At 42.0% G+C, this 10,621-nt stretch overlaps 1 protein-coding gene and 1 long non-coding RNA gene across 4 annotated transcripts in view; one reads left to right on the top strand and one right to left on the bottom strand.

Annotated features, from left to right (window-relative positions):
* Positions 1–1,201: 1,201 nt before the first annotated feature.
* On the bottom strand, positions 1,202–10,302 carry LOC115598019. The gene is made up of 3 exons (XR_003987324.1): positions 10,172–10,302; positions 2,858–2,974; positions 1,202–1,265 (listed from the first exon to the last, which is right to left on the bottom strand). It is a non-coding gene; the product is annotated as an uncharacterized LOC115598019 (long non-coding RNA).
* The window catches only part of PPM1B (protein phosphatase, Mg2+/Mn2+ dependent 1B), a 60,657-nt gene continuing 59,672 nt past the window's right edge, over positions 9,637–10,621 (top strand). The window contains exon 1 of one of the 3 annotated variants that reach the window (XM_030446756.1): positions 9,637–9,820. The gene's annotated coding sequence lies outside the window, so the exon portion shown is untranslated. Of the gene's footprint in view, positions 9,821–10,072; positions 10,220–10,621 lie in introns of those variants that run through there. The other 2 variants (XM_030446763.1, XM_030446757.1) reach the window with 2 other exon arrangements.

The raw sequence follows: 10,621 nt of genomic DNA, 5'->3' as shown, positions 1-10,621 counted from the left end.
GGTTTTTGCCTGCCTCCACCCCAAGTATGAGGGACTTCCCCATTGCAAGGAGGGTTAACTTCAGAACATTTCCTTGGAATATGTCCCTTCTGTTGCTTCCTTGAATTTAGAGAAAATTCTAACATATTGTAAAGTAGTTTTGATCAACCTGAGCTATTTAGCTGAATGCAAATGAAATCTGTTAAAGCTTGTCTCAAGTTGAATCTTCTCTGATTTGCAGTGATCCTTTGACACACCAGTTTCCAAACTTAGAGTTACCTTCCTGCTTAGAAATTCAGTTGAATTATAATTTGATTTGGGTCTCCATTTCTCAGACAGCATAGCTTCTATTATGAACATTTTTCATGGCTTCTAGAGAGATTCTAAATTGCATATAATAAAACTATCTGCTGTATTTTAGAACCAAACCTCACAGCTTGTGAAAAATGGATCACTTTATTCATAGGGTTCATACAAGAGATGCCAGTAATAATGATGATCAGTTCAGAGTTTAGAGAATTTTCTCAAATAATTTTTACTCCTCTTATTTCCTCACTTGATCATATCAGGGGCTTTACAACTATCATAGTAACTTCTAACTCTAATTCCCTTGGCCACAGTTAATTATAGATATCCTGACAGTTTCTCTCAGTTATTTATTGCAGAGTTTCTTTCTAGTGCACAGACTAATCAGAGGTCTTCTGGGGGGCCTTTCACTTTCAGAAATGCAGCTTTTAAAATGTCAAGTCCTATCACCAAGACTTTGTTGGGTTTGTTTCATTTTGGTACTGCAGAGTGTAAGATTCATGAAACTACTCTCTTCTCTAATGTTGAACATTCACATTTAAAATCCAATGTCCTCTTGCCACTCACTTTAGATTATTTTCTAAATTAGAAAATATCTTCTAATACTTTGAAATATACTTCATTGGGCAACAGGTAGGTTGTTAAAAAGGTAAGCTTTACACATTTCACTGACTTAGTAGTGCTGTTGGAAAAAAGGTTTATTCTAACTGGCAGTTCTTTGATGGAGCGTGGTAACAGAGTTTGTAACACTCACTGTGCAGAAACACAACAACCCTGTGCTTATTTTGTATTTTCTCTTTGCTAGTTGCAACTCCTGGTTTATTTTCATGTTTCAAAGACACCACTAGATTTTATTTTTTCATTGAGGGGCATCAATCATTTATTTCTTACCTGGGTTGTATTCTTACCAGGGTAAGTGGCTCTCTGGCTTGAGCAGAGCTGAACCCAAAGGCTGTGATCATGGTGAAAGTTTCCCTTTGCTGGAAAAGGGAAGGGAGGGACTTGGAGCACTCAGTACCTCACAGGCAGCATACAGCATACTTAATGTTGACACTACTATTCTGGCTGGCATATTTTGATCATCTCATTTTCTCTTTGATACTGACGTACAGTAAAGTGTGAACATTATCTTCAAGCTGCAACCTGATCTTACTGAGCTCTAAGTGCAGCGAGGGGCAGTGGATTTTCTCTTCAGCAACACCATGAACAGCAGGAGCTCTGGAAATTGTAGTGGCAACAGCAGCTTCTGTTGTGACAGTTCTCTCCTAGGTCACCATGGTGAGAATGTATCTGAGTGGTGTTTCTTTTTTTCTCTGTCCAGACACTAATATCATTTCTGGAAGCCAGAAGAGTAGCTTATATAAATAAATACCCTTGTTGTGAATAATCTCCATGTACATACGCTAGTAAGAAACACAGGCATTTTCTTTTTTAGGAAGGACTTAATTATTAGACAAAGAAGGACTTAATACTTTCAAGACTAAATACAACATATTTACCTTAAACAGTTGTTCTGTTTGTTAGTATGTAAATGGGGAAAAAACCCACAGAACTGTTAATTGAAAAAAAAACCCAAAACTTATTAACAATGTGGAACCTGGCCTGTATTCTGCTTCGCTTTCTTTGTGAAGATTCATTACATGCTTATATGTTTTAACATTAAAAAAAAACTTTTGAACTGTGGGTATTGCAAGACAATGTAGGGGATGTACCTGGAGACCTAGCTCTCTGCTCAGAGTTCAAAATTGAAACGGACATGACATGACAAAGTGTATGACACAGACCACTTTGATGGTCAGGGTAGCACTTCACAAGCCACCTAACAGAAATGCAGAAAAGGAGGAATTAACTCCTTTTTGTAACAGCTTAGGGAGGGGCTCCACTTGGAATCAGTGTTATCCCTCCTGCCAATCATGCTTACTGGCTTTGCTCCCCAGCAAGCTGGTGTGCAGCCTTGTTGATCTTACCAGCTGGGTTTGCTGGTGGTGACTCTCTTTATCTGAATCCCCAGCAAATGCTTCCATTGGCAAGTTCACAACAAGTCATATCTGCAGCTCTTATTCTGGGTTACATCACTGGGATGGGTATCAGAAAGTACTGCTTAGACATTACAAGATTTTAGAGAAACAGCAGCCCTTCCCTTGCTGAGGGTTTACTTTTCTTGGTTTGCTTTATTTCTTGCCACCTTTCCTTTCTACTTAAACTTGTATTCATCAGTTGCATGCATCTATAACTTACCCCACAGCCCCTGCTGCAGCTTACTTCTTTAGGAAAAGGTTCTACTGGACAAAATGAAGATTCTACTGGCCTACTGGACAAAATGAAGTTTCTGTCAGAAGATGACCTTTTCCCCCCTCTTCTACTCTTTAAAACTGTAAATTAAAAAAAATCTTCTCAAGACCAGCTTTGCTTATCACTAATGTTTCAAATGTGTATTGGGGCAACCTTTCACACTGAGCAGTTTAGTTACTGGTGAAGGATGAGGAGTCACATCCATTCCAGTTTAACAGCTCAGCAGATCTTAAAAGAATGCCCTCACCAGAAACATCTTCGAATAATACAAACTGCTCACATGGATCAGATGGCTTCTGCCTGATGTGTTGCCTCATTCTAAGCACCTTCTCTTACCCACAGGTAGGCAGAGGAGCGTGTGATACAAGCCCCTCAAGCTGCCTCAAGCTGCTTCTCTCTCAACAGTGGGGAGAAAAAGAGATGATGGTGAATGGAAATGTAGTAAAGTGCTTTAAAAGTATCAGTGATTTTATGATTTGTCACCCTCCTAAGCAATTATATTTCATAGTTATAGGAAGGACAGGTAAAATAGTGAATTAACAGTAATGATGATTCCATATGAATTAGGAAAATATCACAAAGATTAAGTAGGAAGCTGTTAACTCCTCATTAGATTACTATTAGAGACATGTTAAGGACAGAAGTGTAATTGGGCAGGAAAAGGTAGTGATGGAATTGCACTGACAATAATCTCAGTTAAAGTTGCGTATCTTCACGATAACCTCTTCAGATTTAATTTTTTTCCTTTTAAAATATTATGCTTATTTTTGAATTTTCATTAGAATGGTCTGCACTGTATAACATTGTATCTATACAGTACGTGAAAGATGTTTGAAAACTGAGAGTATATTGTAAACCAAAAGTAGTCTCTCTTATGGAACCTAAAATCATGCTTGCTAGCCAGACTTGATTGACTACCTCAATAACATCAGCTTAAAAGATGATAAGAACATAAGTACTTTACAGTTGAGTATACTTAAGCTTTTGAACTCTTTTAAAGCATTTTCAGATCTCTCAAAACATTTTAAGTCCTCTTGTAATACCTCAGTTGAAGGGTAAAAAAAGTATCCCTAAATCCAGATTTGAAAAACACAACAAGGCAGTAATAATAATGAAAATATACATTAGGGATGACAAGTGAGAGCAGTCTAAGCAGAAATTAGTATTCTAACACCAAAGTAAAATGTTTAGCAAGATTTTAGACTGCAAAAGGAGACATGTCAGCAAGAAGCTAACAGAACTGAAACCTCCAGTCTGTCTCCCATGCTACCTACAATACTGCACTGAGCTCTGAGCTTCCCAGTAGCATGGAGGAAAAGTGTAAATGCATGTTCATGAGACTGAGTTCTTATGGCAAATTATTGCTCTATCAGATAGGATCATATAGCAGCATGCAGTAGCTTAAACTAACACATTTTACTTCAGCAGCTAGACAAGCTGGGAGCATGCACACAGGCAGTTATTACAGCTTTTTCTGAGGAGTAGTAACTTATTAAGCCATGCTAAGTCATGGCTTAATTACAAACTGGCTTGACAGCTTGTGGCTGTCTGTCCCTACCCAATTTAACAACAAGAACAAAGCTCAAATGAAGGCAACAGAAATAGTCATGGCACATCAACCCCTTCAGTTTGTTACATCTCAAAGCCAGCTCATGGCTGCCTGTGTGGAGCTCCAAATAAGTACTTCCACACTGCCAATTAAGTGCCTGTGTGAAGGCACTTAACCTGTTGCTCAATCATGCTTATGATTGCATTTGTCATTCTAATGCTGAAGCTGAATGGCATTTCACATCATGCCATGATAAAATTAGAATATTCTGTCCTTCTTTGTTATTTTTTGAAGTGATGAGCTTCTGGTGTCTAGAGGAAATTTCTGGTATTAACCCCCCAAACTCTTGCTTTTATACTTTTGAAGTTAACTGCATTTTTATTTCTGCATCAGTTCTATTATGTATGGTTCCCTAGTTCTCTTCACTGCTGGTACCTCCAAGCACTGGGTCATTTACAAATTTATTTCTCACAACATTTTTCTGCAGTGCCATTAAGGAAACTATCTAGTAGGTTTCAGCCCAAAAACTGTAGGTTTTTTGGGGTGGAGGAGGGAAGGGGCAGGAGAAAAGAGAAAAATTTGTACTCATGTACTTCACTGCTAACCATTAGATTTTGTTTTATCCTCTATGGATAATCCATCACCTCCATTAGTCTCTGATATTGCTTTCCTACTTCCTGTCACTTACTCTTTTACCTCAAAGTTGAATGATACTATCAAAGAAAGATATTAGGTTAATCTGGTATTTTCCACCATTTGTAAACAAACATAACTCTTTCTCATTTCCTGCTATACTTACTTTAAAAAGCTTACTATGAGACAAGTGATTTCATTTGACAATGTTTTCTGATTTCTAGAATGGGCATTATCTGTTCTGCCCAGAGGATGTAGACTGTGCTTTATTCTAATCTTTTATGTGATACTAGCAATTTCCTTTCCCTCCTAGCTATCCTGTCCTCTAAATCTGTGTTCAACATCACCATCTTTACTGAAAACTGAGACAAAATATCCATTTAGTTTTAGAATCACAGGCAGACTATCTCTAAACCCCACATCTTGCTCACTGGAAAGCGAAATCACTTCTATCTTACAAGATTATGTTGCACCTCGCTGATTTTCCAGTTATCATATGCAAGATCTAAATTAACCTGATTTTCTGAATAAATTCTCCCCCCATTCTCACATTTGTTGATGTCTGAGATCTTTTCTTGAACCAGACCTTTTTTTCGGTTTTGCTGTATGCTCTCTACTTGTAATTCTTCCCTCCCTCTTGATGCCACTGCTCTTCCACTTATGCCTTGAAGCCTCTACCTGTAAACTTTTTTGCCTTGTGTGAGAAACAGAATCCTGATGAAATTAGCAGTTTTGGTTTTAAGATACGTAGGGCCTCTTAGACATTCAAATTCCTATTTTCATTATACAAGTTGATCTTATTGTCAAGTGCCTTCAGTTATCACAATTCACCTTTCTGAAACTGAGAAAATTCTACTTTCTTTCACTCCAGCCTTTCATCAGTCAAACTGTGACCTCCCACTCCAGGTTTGCTATCTCCAGCCCAGCCTTTGAGGGCATATTCTTGAATCATTCAAAAGCTTTACCACTTACAGGCTCAACGAGAGTTTGGAGGAAGAATTCATTGACTGCCATAGCCCAGAATCTCTGGCCTCAACCTAAAAGTTACATGGATTCCCCAAAATATTAACTGGGAATCTGAGATCTTGCTGACTGGTTCTTTGTATCCAAATGGTACCACCTCCTCAATAATATGGAATTTTCTAGCTACCTCCAAAACTTCCACCCACTGGTCTGTATCGATCTTGCAACCCTCCTCTCTCAATACACTCTAGTGTAAAACTGGCTTTTCCATAAATAAATTGGAACAAAATCATGAGCTATTTTCTTTGCAGAATATTGCTTCCTTCACATAGAATGTTGCTAGACATCTTTATTTTAACTTCTATGTTTCCTCAGCTTCAAATCTACTCTAATCTATGTATTCCAGATAGGAACTCCCTGAGTTTTATCACAAGTGGAGGTCCTGAACTGTTTTGTAAAAATCCTCCATTTTCCCCCCTAAATGCTGGAAATAGCATATCCACTTTCCAGTTCTTTAATTTTGTCACAGTAACAGTACTTACTTGTTGCATTTGCCTGTGTCTGTGCCTTTTTCTATGCTTCTCATCCCTCCTTCTTCCTAGTCCCCATTACTGTCTTGGCATTTAGTATTCCTCTCTTTGAGCAAAACCAAGGCAACATATTATATGAATCTTCACAAATTTTCTCTACTGATTTCTTAACATAAAGATGGCCTTATTATCTGTGGTGGTTTCCCTCGTTTCTTCACAGATGGTGTAATCTAGGAGTGCACAGGGAAGTGGTGAAGAACTTAACTACTGTTGTCTAGTGAATTAATTTCCATGGGAAGTTACTCAGCTGAAAATGAAAGAGCTTGTTTGCTTTGCACATAAAAATATTCATGTGCTGTGAATATTCTCAGTGTCTGAGAATGCTTTCTTGTGAAACTAGAGCAGTTGACACTTGTGATCAAACCATTGTGAAGGCCAGTTAAAACTCGGGATGGATTTTTGCTTCAGACGGAAAACTAACTTTTTCAAAAGCAGCTGTAGAAGTTGGCATACCAATGTGAAAACACTGTCAGATGGAGTAGCTTCCCAACGTTACTTGTATTTTGTCAAGACCTGTTTTACTGCCCATTCATTCAAACATGAAACAAATTTAATTATTGAGATTCACCAACAACTACTCCTAAAACAACAAATCCGTTCACCAGGAATAACAGAACATTTAAAAAATGGTAAAATTTAAAACTCCAAATGTTAAGAACTCACTTTCCTTCCTCTTAAGTTCAGTATAAAAAGAAGTTGTTTGGAAATTACCTTTATCCTATACAACCTTTTTCCCATTTATTGATTAATATTTCTATAGCTCACAGTTGTTTTCATTACCACTAAGAATCAGATGGACATTGCATGTAATAAAAAAACCTGCACAGGCTTTCAGGCATGCACACATTACTGTTTACCCAACACACACGTATTCTAAAACAAATATCCCACTTTAGTAATGGTACATGAAGCTTAACTGGGGCCAGCCACAAAAAGGCAAAAAATCCCTAGATTAGCCATTAACTCCACATTGCCACATACAACCATTATTTCACCTACTTATTACTTCACCCACCGCCCCTGCTGCCTGTCACTATGCTGCTTGCCTCTTGCCACACACACCTCTTGAGCAATGCCAGCATTCAGTTTTAGCCCACAGAAACCAGCCAGATATGCACATTTTCTAGTGATTAGAAATGTGCTGTTTACCCTTGGTTAAGGACTCATGTGCAGGGCGTTGATTTTTGGTTAACCTCTAACATTTAAGCAGGTCGTGTTTGAGAAGCAATAGGGGATATGATTTATTACATTAGAGATAATGGAGGGTAATATTTATTATTTGGGGAAGTCAGTTCCATAAAGGTTGTACTGGTATTCATATTTCTCTGAACTCGTTATAAAATTATGATATGCAGTGGGAGCTGAAGGTGAAATGAAGAGAATTAGAACAAAAGTGTGGACCCAAGAAGCAAGGAGAAAGGCAGGGTCAGCAGGTTTGAATGACAACTGCAAGACTTTGTTCTGATTTCCTTCAGTGTTTCTGTGCATTTTTGTTAAAGTAGTCACTGTGGGATGCATGGCTGTTACAGTAAATTAGATGGAAGAGTCAGCAGCTGAGTATACCTTGATCTCATTAAGCAAAATTATCTAATGCTACCTATGTTATCTCACTGGCAGGTAGCCAGGAGGCAAAGCAGAGGCTGTAAACAGAGACCAGATAAAATTACAGCTCAGTTCTGTACCTGCTGAAATCTGTGCAAGGCTTACCATTACTTTAAAGGGTCAGAGGCTCTCAAAATACTCTTGGTAAGTCACTTGAGATAAAAAAGTATTTTAAAAGTCCAAGAAGTATCTAGGCTGAATTAATTTTACATTCATCAACCTGAAGACATAGCAATTTTTAGTCAGATTTGTCATCACTTTAATAATACATGAAGTGTTTAAATGACTACGAGATATAAGCCTGGGGAAAGAGGGTAACAATTCTCTAGCTAGATATATAAAAGTATCTTGAGTCCCAGATCATGTGGGCACTGCAAAGCTAACTAGGTTGATTGGCAGCTCTGTCTGGGCACTCAAATTAGCTTGTCTATGAGCAAGTTTTCTATGACAGACACTGACCAGCACGCTCAGTGTTCTTGCTGTCTCTGAACAACCTCACGAGTGCCTGTGCTGAGGAATCTAGATTTCATTCTCTATCAAATGGTAGAGAGATGTGTCAAGCAGCACTGTCACTCTGGAGTGGCCTTTCCCATCTTTTCCTTGAATAGTACATGCACTTGAATCGGTACAAAGCAAAGTTCCAGTGCTAACTTAAGAGCTGCAGTTGCATTAGTTACCTGAGCACCTCCAGAGCTCTGTGTAAGGATTTTCTGATGTGAATGCTAGGACCATGTCCTTAAAGCTAAAAGCTGGCAAATATTTGGAGTTACAGAAAAATAATCCCCATGTGTGCATAGGTTGAACTCTGGGAGAAAACGCCAACTCCAGAAAGGGAAGTTCCCATCTTCTTCAGGGCCAGCTCTTTTGCAAACGCTCCAGGAGACAGATGGGTAAATAAAAATGCTTGTGTAAGCTGTGTTTTTAACTGTGATCTTAAGTCCCACATACAAGAGAATCATAGAATCATAGAATTGGCTGGGTTGGAAGGGACCTGAGAGATCACTGAGTCCAACCCTTGAACCATCGTTGTGGTTACCAGACCATGGCACTGAGTGCCACATCCAGTCTCTTTTTAAATATCTCCAGGGATGGAGAATCCACTACTTCCCTGGGCAGCCCATTCCAATGCCTGATCACTCTCTCCATAAAGAAATTCTTTCTAATATCTAACCTAAACTTTCCCTGGCACAACTTAAGACCGTGCCCTCTTGTCTTGCTGAAAGTCGTCTGGCAAAAGAAGTGTTCGTTCACACTGGTGTATAGTGTGTGGGGAGAAAAAACCTCAGTATAAGAGGACCAGGGCATCTGTAGCCTATTTGTATGCCATTTGCACAAACTGTACTCTCAAATTTGAACACTTGGAAGAATGAGGCAAGGACATCCCACCTCTGCCATAGAGCTTATGAGGAGAGACTTGAGTCTCCCTGACGCCAGCAGAACAGCCATACAGGGCTGCACACCAAGGCAGGAGTTGAGTCTCTCACAAATCAACCCCAACTCGCTCAGCAAACCCATTGATTGAGAAAGACGGCAGACCTAAGGAATTATGAGGCACCAGGCGGATTTTCGTCTTCCTTACTGAATAAACATTTTCGTTCGGAGGCAAAAAAGAAGTTAAAGGTTAGCCGAGCCCCCGCAGGAGGTTAATTAAGGCCTGCAAAGGGGAGGCTCTCGTTGGAGCAGTTGGCACTCGCGCCTTCCCCCAGGCGCCGTTACTTCTCAGGCGGCGCGGAGCCACCGGCCCCGCTCCGGTGTTCGCCTCCCGCCCCCTCAGCCCGCGCACACACGGGGGGTCCGGCGGCAGAGAGGGGCTGTCCGTCCCCTGACGGGAGACGCGGCTCTCGATCCCCACTGGTGGAAAGGAACGCCGAGGACCGAGAAACCTCCAGCCCCCCTCGTTACTGTGGTAAAATCGGCCGCCCCGCTCCCCTCCTCAGCCAGGACCGGGGGTTGGGAGCGAGAGGCCCCGCGAGGCCCCGCCCACCCGCGGCCGGGAAACCGGGCCCCGCGCGTCCTCATTGGCTGGCGGTGATGTAATGGCAGGAACATACGGGTACTCATTACCGCCCCCCCCTCCGCGGGTCGGGGATGGGACCGCGCACCTCCTCCCCTCCCCTCCCTCCCCCTCCCGGGGACCAATCGCCGCGCGGGCCGGGTCTCACTGCGCGGCTCCGCCGGGACTCGCCGGGCCTTTCCCAGCTCCCGCAGGTCCCGCTGTATTGGCAGGGGCGGCAGCCAATCAGGAGGAGGCACCCACCGGTCCGGTCACGCCCATTTCACGCAGCGGCGGCCGCGGAGACGGAGGGTGCGGGACTGGCGGGGCGGAGAACCAATGGCCTGCAGGCAAACCGCGCCGGGAGGGAACAGATGTGGCGGGCGGAGGGAGGCGGGGAAGGGCGAGGGCCCTCGCTGACAGCCGCTTCCGTCAGTCTTGCTCCGGCTACGAGGCCGGATAAAAAGAGTGCGGAGACGGAGTCCGTGCGCTAGAACCTTGATTGACAAGCGCCGCAGCCAATAGTTTTCAGAGCAGAGGGGAACAGTCCAATCAGAAGAAGGCTGTGGGCGGGGCTGGCAGTTGAGCGGCGAACGGATCGGCCACTGACACTGAGGGAGGGTAGAGCCGGCGGGGCGGGCGGCCAATGGTTACCGGGAAAGGGCGGGGAGAGATGAGGGACGGCAGCGGCAGCCAGTAGGCTGGGAAGGACGC

The sequence above is a fragment of the Calypte anna genome, chromosome 3 (assembly GCF_003957555.1).
Source record: "Calypte anna isolate BGI_N300 chromosome 3, bCalAnn1_v1.p, whole genome shotgun sequence".
Taxonomy (NCBI): Eukaryota; Metazoa; Chordata; class Aves; order Apodiformes; family Trochilidae; genus Calypte; species Calypte anna.
Note: the sequence above shows the minus strand (reverse complement) of the source record. Positions and strands in the feature narration are given on the sequence as shown.